Below are 10,030 nucleotides of genomic sequence, written 5' to 3'. Positions count from 1 at the left end.
ACACCAATCATATTGAATTAGGGACACATACTCCACCAGTATGACCTCACCTTAACTGAACTAATTACATCTGCAACCACTCTATTTCCAAATAAGATTACATTGGGAGTTCTTGGGGGTTATGACTTCAACATATGAGCTTGGGGAGAATCAAATCCAACCCATAACACCTGTCAATGGAAGACTCTTCGCTCTCTGTCTCTGTCTCTGTTTCACAGTCTCTCTGTCTCTGCTTCTAAGTGTTCGTGTGTCGTTTTCTTTCTTCCTCTCTCTCCAAGCTCATTCCTGCCCCAGGACCCTTACATGTGCTATACCCTCTGCTTGGAAAGCCCCTGGTTTTTGCAGGTATAGCTTCTTCTCAGCTCAGATGGCACATCCTCAGGTACCTCTACCTCACCTACAATCCTCCTCTATCATCTCCTTGCTGTTTTTCGAACATACCAAGCATGTTCCTGCCTCAGGGCCTTTGCCCTGGCTATTTCTTCTGCTTGGAACACCCTTTGTTCACGTGGCTTCTTCCTTCGTCTTCTTCAGGTCTCAGCTCAAGCATCACCATCACCATATTAACTAGAGTCTCCCTCCTCCACGCACTCCCAGAGTCCCACCTCCCTGCTCTGTTTTTCTCCCATTGCACATTTATCAGCTGGATAGATTATAACCCATTGGTTTAAGTGTTTCTTGTCTGTCTCCACCCAAGACTGTCATGTATTGACCATTTTGGTCCCTGCTGTGTCCCCATCTCCTAGGAGAGGGCCTGGCTCACAGCATGTGATCAATCAATGTTTCTGGAATCAGTGAATTGTATGGCTAATCAGAAGATTTTATAACAACTACCCAGACTTCTGTCATTGTGGAAGCTTGGAGTTTGCTGCTGAATTTCAGGCACAGAATCTTAGAATTGTCACCAAATCTTAGAATCAAAAAGAAAGGACTCTTGGAATCCTCCTGCTCCAGTTCCCTCCATGTCATCCCAAACATGGTTCTCTAGATTGCCTTGGCTACCTCCTGTGATGGGGACCTCATTACCACCTAAGGCAGCCCATTCAGATTTTGGATAGTTCCACTGGCATGAAAATCCTTCCTTAAGAACTGAGCCCACATTTTTCACCTTGAGATTCCCTTTGGTTTCTGAACTTCCCCTCCCCAGCTTCCTGCAAAACCAGTCAACTCCCTCTTCGACCCTGGGAGTTGGTGGGGAGGGAAGGAAGGGTTTGAGGGCAAGAATACTGTTTTCTGAGGCTCATTCCCCCATTCTTCAGCCTTCCTTGAACATTTCTGATAAAGAAGATAGCTGAGGTGTTAGCTGATAAAGTGTGAGCTGATAACTAAGGTGTGAGCTGGTAATGAAAAGGTTAACGATAAGGGAAGTGCTGGATGATAAGAAAAATCCTGGAAGAAATCTAGACCGTTAGGTAAGAACTAAAGTGCTTTAGCCAACAATCCCCCACCTCCCTTTCTCCCTCCTTTCCTTCTCAAGCATTTATTGAGCACCTACTATGTGCCAGGCTCAGTGCTGGGAGTGGGAGTTACAAAAAAGGATCAGATGCAATCTCTCCTTCGGGGCATTCAGTCCCATACACCTGAGATCTAAGATCTCTCGGAAGCCCCAGAGCCAGCAAAGTCTTTAAGACACCAAGGCACGAAGCTATGATGGTGGAATGGCGGGCAGTGGGCAGATTTCTTCCCCCAGCTCCCGCCTGCTGGTGGGTGAAGTGAACCTCTGAGTCTGTCCCTGCTGTTGGCACTTCTGGGCCAGCTCCTCTCTCTCCTGTGTGGGTGGTGAGTGACTTCATCTGGCCCAGTGGCTGTCACTCAGCCCCAGTCAGATGGGAGACAACACAGTTGCCATGGAGACGAATATGCTTCCCCCTGGGGGGGTTGTGTGGTGAGCCAAGGGAGCCAGAAACCGTGTGTGGATGTGTGAATTCGGCACAAAGTGACCCAGGCCTGGTGACTCAAGTTGGGGGGGAGGGGGGAAGGTTTAACTCCTTCACTGCCGCTCCCCCCTCCTCTGTATTCACAGTCTGGGTCTTTGGGGAACCAGGGTTTCAGCATCAGAGTTGAGAGTGTTAGTTCAGAGTGTCTCAAGCCTGGCTCTCGCTCCAGGCAAACTAACCTCTCCATGCCTCAGCTTCCTCATCCAGAAAGCGGGCATGAGAAGATGTACTCATTTAAACATTCATTGAATGAACACTTATTGAAGCCTGCTATGTGCCAGGCACTGTTCTAGCAGCTCCCACGGGGCTCCTGGATCAGACAACAAAGAAGGAACTGAATTAAAGAAAAATCAGAAAGTGGTGTTCAGAGAAGAAGAGCGAAGGGAGGGATGCGATAGGGAGTAAAGGAGGGAGAGCAGGGAGCATTTAACTGGGGGTCAGGGAGGAGTTCTGAGAAAAGGTGACATTTGAACTGAGACTTCAGGGGTGAGGAGAAATCAGACATAGGAATGTCTGGGAGAAAAGCGTTCCAGGTTGAGGGCACAGCCTGTGCAAATGTCCTGGGGCAGGACTGTGCCTGGTGTATTGGAGGAACAGTGAAGAAACCCACGTGGCTGGAGCAGAGTGAGCGAGGGGGAGAGAGGGAGGAGGGGAGGGCAAGGAGGGAGCAGGTCCACAGATTTGGGAGCTGTGATGGGGAGGACTTGGGCTTTTACCCCGAGGGAGGTGGGAGCCCTGGACGGGTGTGGGCAGAGGAGAGGGAGAGGCACCTGACTCAGGTGCTCACAGGGCTCCTCTAGGGGCTTCAGGGAAGACAGATTGTGGGGAGCGAAGGAGAGAACCAGGAGACCAAGGTAGAGGTAACTGCCCTGGTCCAGAGAAGCACTGATGGGGGCCCATGAGGCGGAGGGTGCCTCTGCTGGCTTTGCTGTATCTTTCATTATGGTTGTGCTGGAACATTTACATATTGAAATACATAGAATTTTATTATAAAGAATATTCTTTCTGTTTCTCCTTTATATTATAACTAGCAAGTTATATTTTTTTGAAATTACATGTGTAGGTCAGTTATGTTGCCTATGAATTTTACTCTAGGATGTGCTGAGACTGGGGTGGCCCCTGGTGTGGATCCATGTGATAAGGCCTGGCATATAGTAAGGACTCAGTAATCAGGGCCTTGGAGTCCCAGGACAGAGGCGGGAGGAAGGCAGGGTCCTCTCCAAGCTCCTGGGTATTCCAGACACGTCGAAGCCCAATATCTCAAGGACTCAATCATGGGCTCCCTATAGGTCTCTTTTTGTGGATTGAGAAAAAGACTTCCAGAGAGGGCAAGCCATTTTCCTAATGTCACACAGCCTATCATGGTGAACCTAAGATTTAAGCCCTGGCTGTTTGGGCCAGTTCAGATGCCATGGGTGACAAATACTGGCTCTGCTTTCGGGGGACCCCTGTTCCCCACTCCCAGCCTGACCTCACCCTGGCATACTTCTTGCTCTAGAGCGACCCTGAGCTGGTTAGTGGGAATGTCACATCCCTTAGCCACAGTGATTGGTTCAGAGGTGGCCATGTGACCTGAGCCAAGCCAGTCAGAATTATGCATGGTCTTTGCTGGAACCAATAGGCAGGAGGGTTTTCATTTCTGCTTGCCTGGCTGACTGGGAAGAGAAATAAGTCTGGAGCTTATTCTGGGGTCTCTTTTGACCCCATGAATGGGGGGCCTGACTGTGAATGAAGCTCACCTAGAGGAAAGCCAAGCTGAAACACTGAAAGAGACCTCCAATAACATCAGCTCAACTCCTGGATCCAGCTATGCCTGAAGCTGGACCCTGGAATTTGCAGTTGCTGGAATCTGTTTATATGTTTTTCTTCCCAGACCTGTTAAATTTCCATTTCTCACAACCAAAACAGAGCCACAGCAACAGGTTTCATCTCTCAAACTCCATGCCCTATCACAGTGCCAGCCTTTCTTCATGTGTTGGGCAGACATTATAAAAGGGTACAAGGAAAATTTAGGGGATGATATATTTATTATCTTCATTGTGGTGATGGTTTCATGGACAAATACCTATGTCATAACCCATCAAAGTACACTCTTTTGCCTATTTACATGTCAGTTATGCCTCGATAAAGGCATATGTTTTAAAAATAGCCTCAATAGCAATATGTCAGCTCCTGGATCCAGCCATACTTGGAAGAAGAGAACTTTGGGCTTTTCAGGTACATTAGCCAGTACATGTCCGCTTGGGGAAAGAATAACAATTATATTAATTTTATTTTATTGTCAGTTTTGTTAGCCCTCCTCTCTCTCTCTCTCTCTCTCTCTCTCTCTCTCTCTCTCTCTCTCTCTCTCTCTCTCTCTCGTCACAACCTAGATATAAGAGAAGGCCAAGAGGAGGCAGTTGGATGATGTGATGCCTCAAAAAATGTGTCCAGAAAACTGCTGTGGCTAAAGAGTTTATGTTCAGGCTCATCTGGGAAACTGTTCAACAGGTATCTCTTTTGCAGGACTTGTCAGAGCCTTTAAAATACAAATGGGACAACTCTGAGGCTTTCTGTACACAATATTCCAGAGATCCCCAGCAGGACTGGGCCCCAGATGCTCACAACAGACACTGCTCATTGATGTTCCCATATTGGCTCCTTCCCTTGCCTGTCTCCATCTCCCCTCCCTTTCTGCTGCTTCCTGGAATCACCACCCATGTAAAACTTCCTCCACCCAGACAACCCCATACACTACTCTTTCAGAACCCAAAGCCCTAAGTCCCCTCCCACTTGGACATCATTGTGCATTTGCTTTTTTCCCCTCCTCCATTGGAAAACATCAGAAAGACCAGAAGACGCTGTTCCTTCTGGCCTGGGGAAAAAATCTCTCATAACTGCACCCCTCTCCTCGCGAATCCTTCCTCTGAGCCTTTGTCGATGCTGTGCGCCCCCGCCTAGAACACCCTTCCTTTCCACCTAACCAAATCCTCATTCTGTAGGTCAGGATTCCCCTCAATATTGTGACCCAGAGTGATTCTGGATGATTACATAAATAGCGTTAATTCACATGGGGAGAAATCAGTCCCTTTCCAATCTTTCATTACTTCTGATGATGCAAAAGAGAGAGTGCTGGGAACTCAGGAGTTTTTAACCCTTTTCTCTCACTCATCATCTTGTAAGCAAGGTGAGGTCAGGCTGCAGCCCCCAGCCTTGAGGGGGCAGTGACTCCTCGCTAGATGGAATAACTGTGTTTTGTTTCCATCATGTGTGTTTTGTCACCCTCTTCTATTTGGGCAGGTGCAACCAGCTTTCCATTTGCAGGAGGGAAGCAGAAACTCTGTTTTTAAATACACTTACTTGTGAAAGGCAGATATTAAATAAATTGTGGAACAGGTGGGGTGCTGACATGCCAACATGCCAACATGTTGGCTGACATGCCAACAACCATTACCAGTGATGCTTGGGAAATGTTCACCTCTTTCAGGAAGCCCTCCTAGATTGCCTCTGGCCAAGCCTGCAGGGTCTCAGCTTTGTCTCCAAAGGCCCCACCATTTCCTATGAGGGCCCCTCACGTTGGCACAGGCACGATGCAATTTTCATCTCCGAAGGGCAACATAGAGTGGATGACAGGTGCCTCTGGGCCTCAGTCTCCCTGCCTGTGCCAGGAGGAGGGCCCTGGGGGCGGCGGCAGCACTGGGATCCGGGGGACAGGCGCCTCCGTGCCAGCTGGGCTTGCCTCCCGCAGCTGCTGGCGTTGCCATGGTTACCGAGCAAGCGTTTCTCTCCCCCCATCCCACCCGCCAGCCCCTCACCCTCGGACCAGGCCCTTCCAGGGACCGAGGCTCCTGGGTGTCATGGAAACGGTTTCCAGGCACCCGCAGCGGGGTTTCTCATTGGCTGGCTGTGCCTACAGGCAAAGGTCTCCCCCAGGGTCACTGCTAGGGGCTGGAACTGGGTTTCTTCAAGGTCCCCAGGCACGTGAAGGGGCTGTCGCCTGTGAGATCTTAATTTGTAACTCATTCCCCCTGGGGCTGCTCAGAGTGTCAGGAGCCACCTGGGTGGGGCTGGGACCTTTAGCCCCTCCCTGCTAAACTGCCCAAAGTCCCCAACAAAAACCTCTGTTCTAAGTCAATGCACTGGGCTCGCTCTGCAAATGTGGCTCTGAAAGGAGCCACCAGGCAGCCCCTCCACCTTCTTCTAGAATCTTCTTTCAGCACTGGTGGCTGCTCTGCACAGAGCAGGGGCTAGGGGCCAGGACTTTGTACTCAGGAGCAGGGGAGATCACGGCTGAGACTGGGCCCTGGGGGATTTAAAAAATAAAATAATAATAATAACAGCAGCTAACACACTTCTTAGGGCAACACCTGCGTGCCCAGCCCTATTTTGGAAATAAACAGCATAGGAACTCATTTAATTCTTAAGAGGTAGGTACCATTACCCCCATTTTAGAGATGGAGAAACTGAGGCTCAGAGAGGACAAATGCTTTTCCCAAGGTCACACAGAATGAACTCAAAAGGCAACCTGGGATTTGAACTTGGGCCTTGTGGCTCCAGGGTCAACCATTTTCACCGCTAGGCTCTTTGATGCCTCTGATAATATGATTGAATGTTCCGAGGTGACATCTGCCATTGGCAATGGGGACAGGGGTCTGAGACTAAGAGAGAGATGCCAGGAGGGGGTTGGGGCCTAGGGTAGCCAGAGGGGGAGATGGGCACTGTCAAAGAGAGGTTTGGGGGGGCTTCAAACCCTTCTAAAATTTCCATCAGGGACTGTGGAGCCACCCCAAATAAACTGAAAACCCAAGTTTAAGAAGTGAGTGCACTGTGCAAACTCAGGCTCAAGATGGTCCCCCCAAACCCCCAGCTACCCCATCCCTTCCAAACAGACACTGCAGCTGAGCCCCCGATACCTGGAAATTCTGGAAGGAAACCCAGGGCAAGAGGTGTCTGAGGAGGAAAAGTGACAGGACAGCAAATGTTTTATGATAACCCCTGTGTATCCAGCCCTGGGCTGTGAGGTCCCCAAGGGACCCCAGGATGGCAGGGATGCAGAGCTGGACACAGACTCACCCAGCCCCTTGGGGTCAAGGAGAAGGGACCCAGGGGGCTTGGAGACTGGAACAAACTGGGACTAAGAGCGTGAACAGGAATTTGCCAAGCAAAGAGAGGAGAGTTCTAGGCAGAGAGAAGGTGACCCATGGAGTGGGTGGAGCATAGAGGAGATTGCTATAGGTTGAATGTTTGTGTCCTCTCCAAATTCATACATTGAAACCTAATCCCTGATGTGATGGTACTAGGAGGTGGGGCCTTTGGGAGGTGCTTAGGTCATGAGGGTGGAGTCCTTATGAATGAGATTAGCGCCCTTATAAAAGAGACCCCAGAGAGCTCCCTTACCCTTTCTGCCACGTGAGAACACAGTGAGAAGATGGTAGTCTACAAACCAGAAATCATTTGGTGTCTGAACTTGGCAGCACCAAATACGCCAACATCTTGATCTTGGACTTACAGCCTCCAGAACTGTGAGAAGTGTCTTGTTTATAAGCCACCCAGTCTATGGCATTCTGTTATAGCAGCCTGACCGGACTAAGATTGACTATGCAAGGAAAATCAGGAGGGCTTCTTGGAGGAGGTGATATTTGAGCAGAGACTTGGAGGATGAGGAGGAGCCAGCCATGGGGAGATCTGGGGAGAAGACTGTTCCAGGCAGAGGGGACAGCATGAGCAAAGACTTTTAGGCTGGACCATGCCTGGTGTGTTCCAAGACCAGCAGGGAGGCTGGTGTGGCTGGAACAGAGTGAGAGGAGGCGAGGGTAGGGAGGTAGCTGGGACCAAACCCCAGAGGTGCCATTGCACTAGTCCAGGCGAGCGATGACGGTGGCCTGGCCCAGACAGCGGCAGCAGAAGTGGGATAGAGCGAAGTGCTTGGATTCAAGGTATCATTTGGAGATAAAGCCCCAGGCCTCACTGATGGAAGGAAATGGGGAGGGAGGTGCTGAAAGAATTAGGGATGACAGTCAGCTTTGGGACCCTTTCCTCCCTGGCACAGAGAAATCATCAGGCAAGTTCTGGTCGCAGACAGATGGTAGGACCAGGAGGCGACTCAGGGCCACCCAGCCTCCCAGAGATGTCACCGTGCCTCGCAGCATCCCAGCTCCCACCAACTGCCGGTAACATGCGGCCCAGATGTTCCATCCTGGGGACAACTGTGCCGGGCCTTCCCCGGCATCAAGCAGGTTTCGTCTGCAGCAGTGACAACTTCTTGGATGCCTCTGATGGGGAGGCAGTAAGGCGGGGCGGGGCTCAGGGGAGGACCCTTCTTGGCCAGGAAGCTGTCGCCAGCTGTCACAGGGAGGGGGCACGTGGGCAGCAGAACGCAGAGTGGCTGGCATGGTGCTGGATTTGGGGTCTTGAACCATCAGATAGAAACCCCTCCCTGGAAGAAGGAAAGGTTGGGGTCCCACACCAGATACTTGGGGCTCACAATTTCCAATTGCAAATTCTACGTCCAAGGCTTTGTCCCAGCATTCCCTGGCCCGGGAGTGGCCTAGTCCCTTCCCCTTTCATTCAGTCTCTCAACAAGTATTTATTGAGCACCTACTGTGTACCAAGCACTGTTCCAGGCACGAGGAAGGTATCAGTGACCGAAATAGACCAACAAAAGAAAACAAACCGGGCTTCCTTGGTGGTGCAGTGGTTGAGAATCCGCCTGCCAGTGCAGGGGACACGGGTTCGAGCCCTGGTCCGGGAAGATCCCACATACCATGGAGCAACTAAGCTCGTGCACCACAGCTACTGAGCCTGCACTCTGGAGCCAGCAAGCCACAACTACTGAGCCTGTGCGCCTACAGCCCGTGCTCCGCGATGAGAGAGGCCACCGCAATGAGAGGCCCGTGCACCACAACAAAGAATGGCCCCGCTCGCCGCAACTAGAGAAAAGCCCGCGTGCAGCGACTAAGACTCAATGCAGCCAAAAACTAATTAATTAATTAATTAATTAAAAAAAAAAGAAAACCAACCAACCAACCCGCGACCTCATGGAGCTCAGTCTAGTGTGAGAGGCAGGCAATGAACTAACGAATGGGCAAATAAAATATTTTCAAAGAATGTAAGTGCTGGGAAGGATACAGAACATGTTGTGATGTGAAAGGAAAGACAGGGAAACTTCTTTAGCTGGGGGTAGTCAGGGTGGGCCTCTGGGAAGAGGTGGCATTAAGCTGAAACAGGAAGAAGAGCCAGCTATGGGAAGAATGAGGGGAGGTCCTTCCAGACAGAGGAAACAGCTCGTGCAAAGGCCCTGGGGCAGGATAGTTCCTGGCAGGTAGGCAGAAGAGTGAGGGGACCCTCGTGGTGGGTACAGAGTGAGCCAGGGGAGGGGAGGAGGGGAGGGCTTGGAGGTGAGCGGCAGCTGTGGTGTGGTGGTGGTGGTGATGGTGGGCAATCCTACAGGGGTGTGGATTTAGCCAGGTGTGGGTAGTGCTCTCTGTATATAGAGACCTGGGGAAGAGGAGCAGGTGTGTGCAGGATCTCTCCCAACAGACCTCAGAGAGGGTGAGGCATTTGCCTGCGGACACAGCAACTAAGGCACCAACCTGGCCTTTCCCCACAACCCTGATATACTGGGGCCCTAGAACCCAATAGGAAATTTTCTCCAAGTCAAAAAAAATATTTTAAAATTTAAAGAAGCTCTGCATGGCCAGCTCTGTCATATCTGTTCAGGGAGCCAGCAGAGGAAGAAGAGGGGAAGAAAGAAAGAAAAACAAAAATGCTCAATATTTCTATTGTCCTTATCCAAATAAATTGAGATGTATTTGTGAAAGTGTCAAGGAAACCTCCAAGAGTGAAACTATAAAATCACACAGCTGCTCGGAGGGCCCGTGACAGACAGCTCAGATTAATGTAGCTGTATTTTTATGGTCTGTTAACAGTTGATATGGGTTTTAAATATATTATCTTCCATCGTATTGTCTGTCATTTTAAAAACTGCTCATGTCTCCTGTGTTTGCTTTTAAAAGGTTCTTATAGAACATTCCACCACTGAGCTCCCAAATCTTTTTTTTTTTTTCCTGTAGATATATCATCACAGGTCTTCTTCTCGCCCCCGTGAGCTAGGT

Source organism: Mesoplodon mirus (genome assembly GCF_964341445.2).
Source record: "Mesoplodon mirus genome assembly, chromosome: 5".
Lineage (NCBI taxonomy): Eukaryota > Metazoa > Chordata > Mammalia > Artiodactyla > Ziphiidae > Mesoplodon > Mesoplodon mirus.
The sequence above is the reverse complement of the archived record's forward strand: the minus strand, read 5'-3'. Positions refer to the sequence as shown.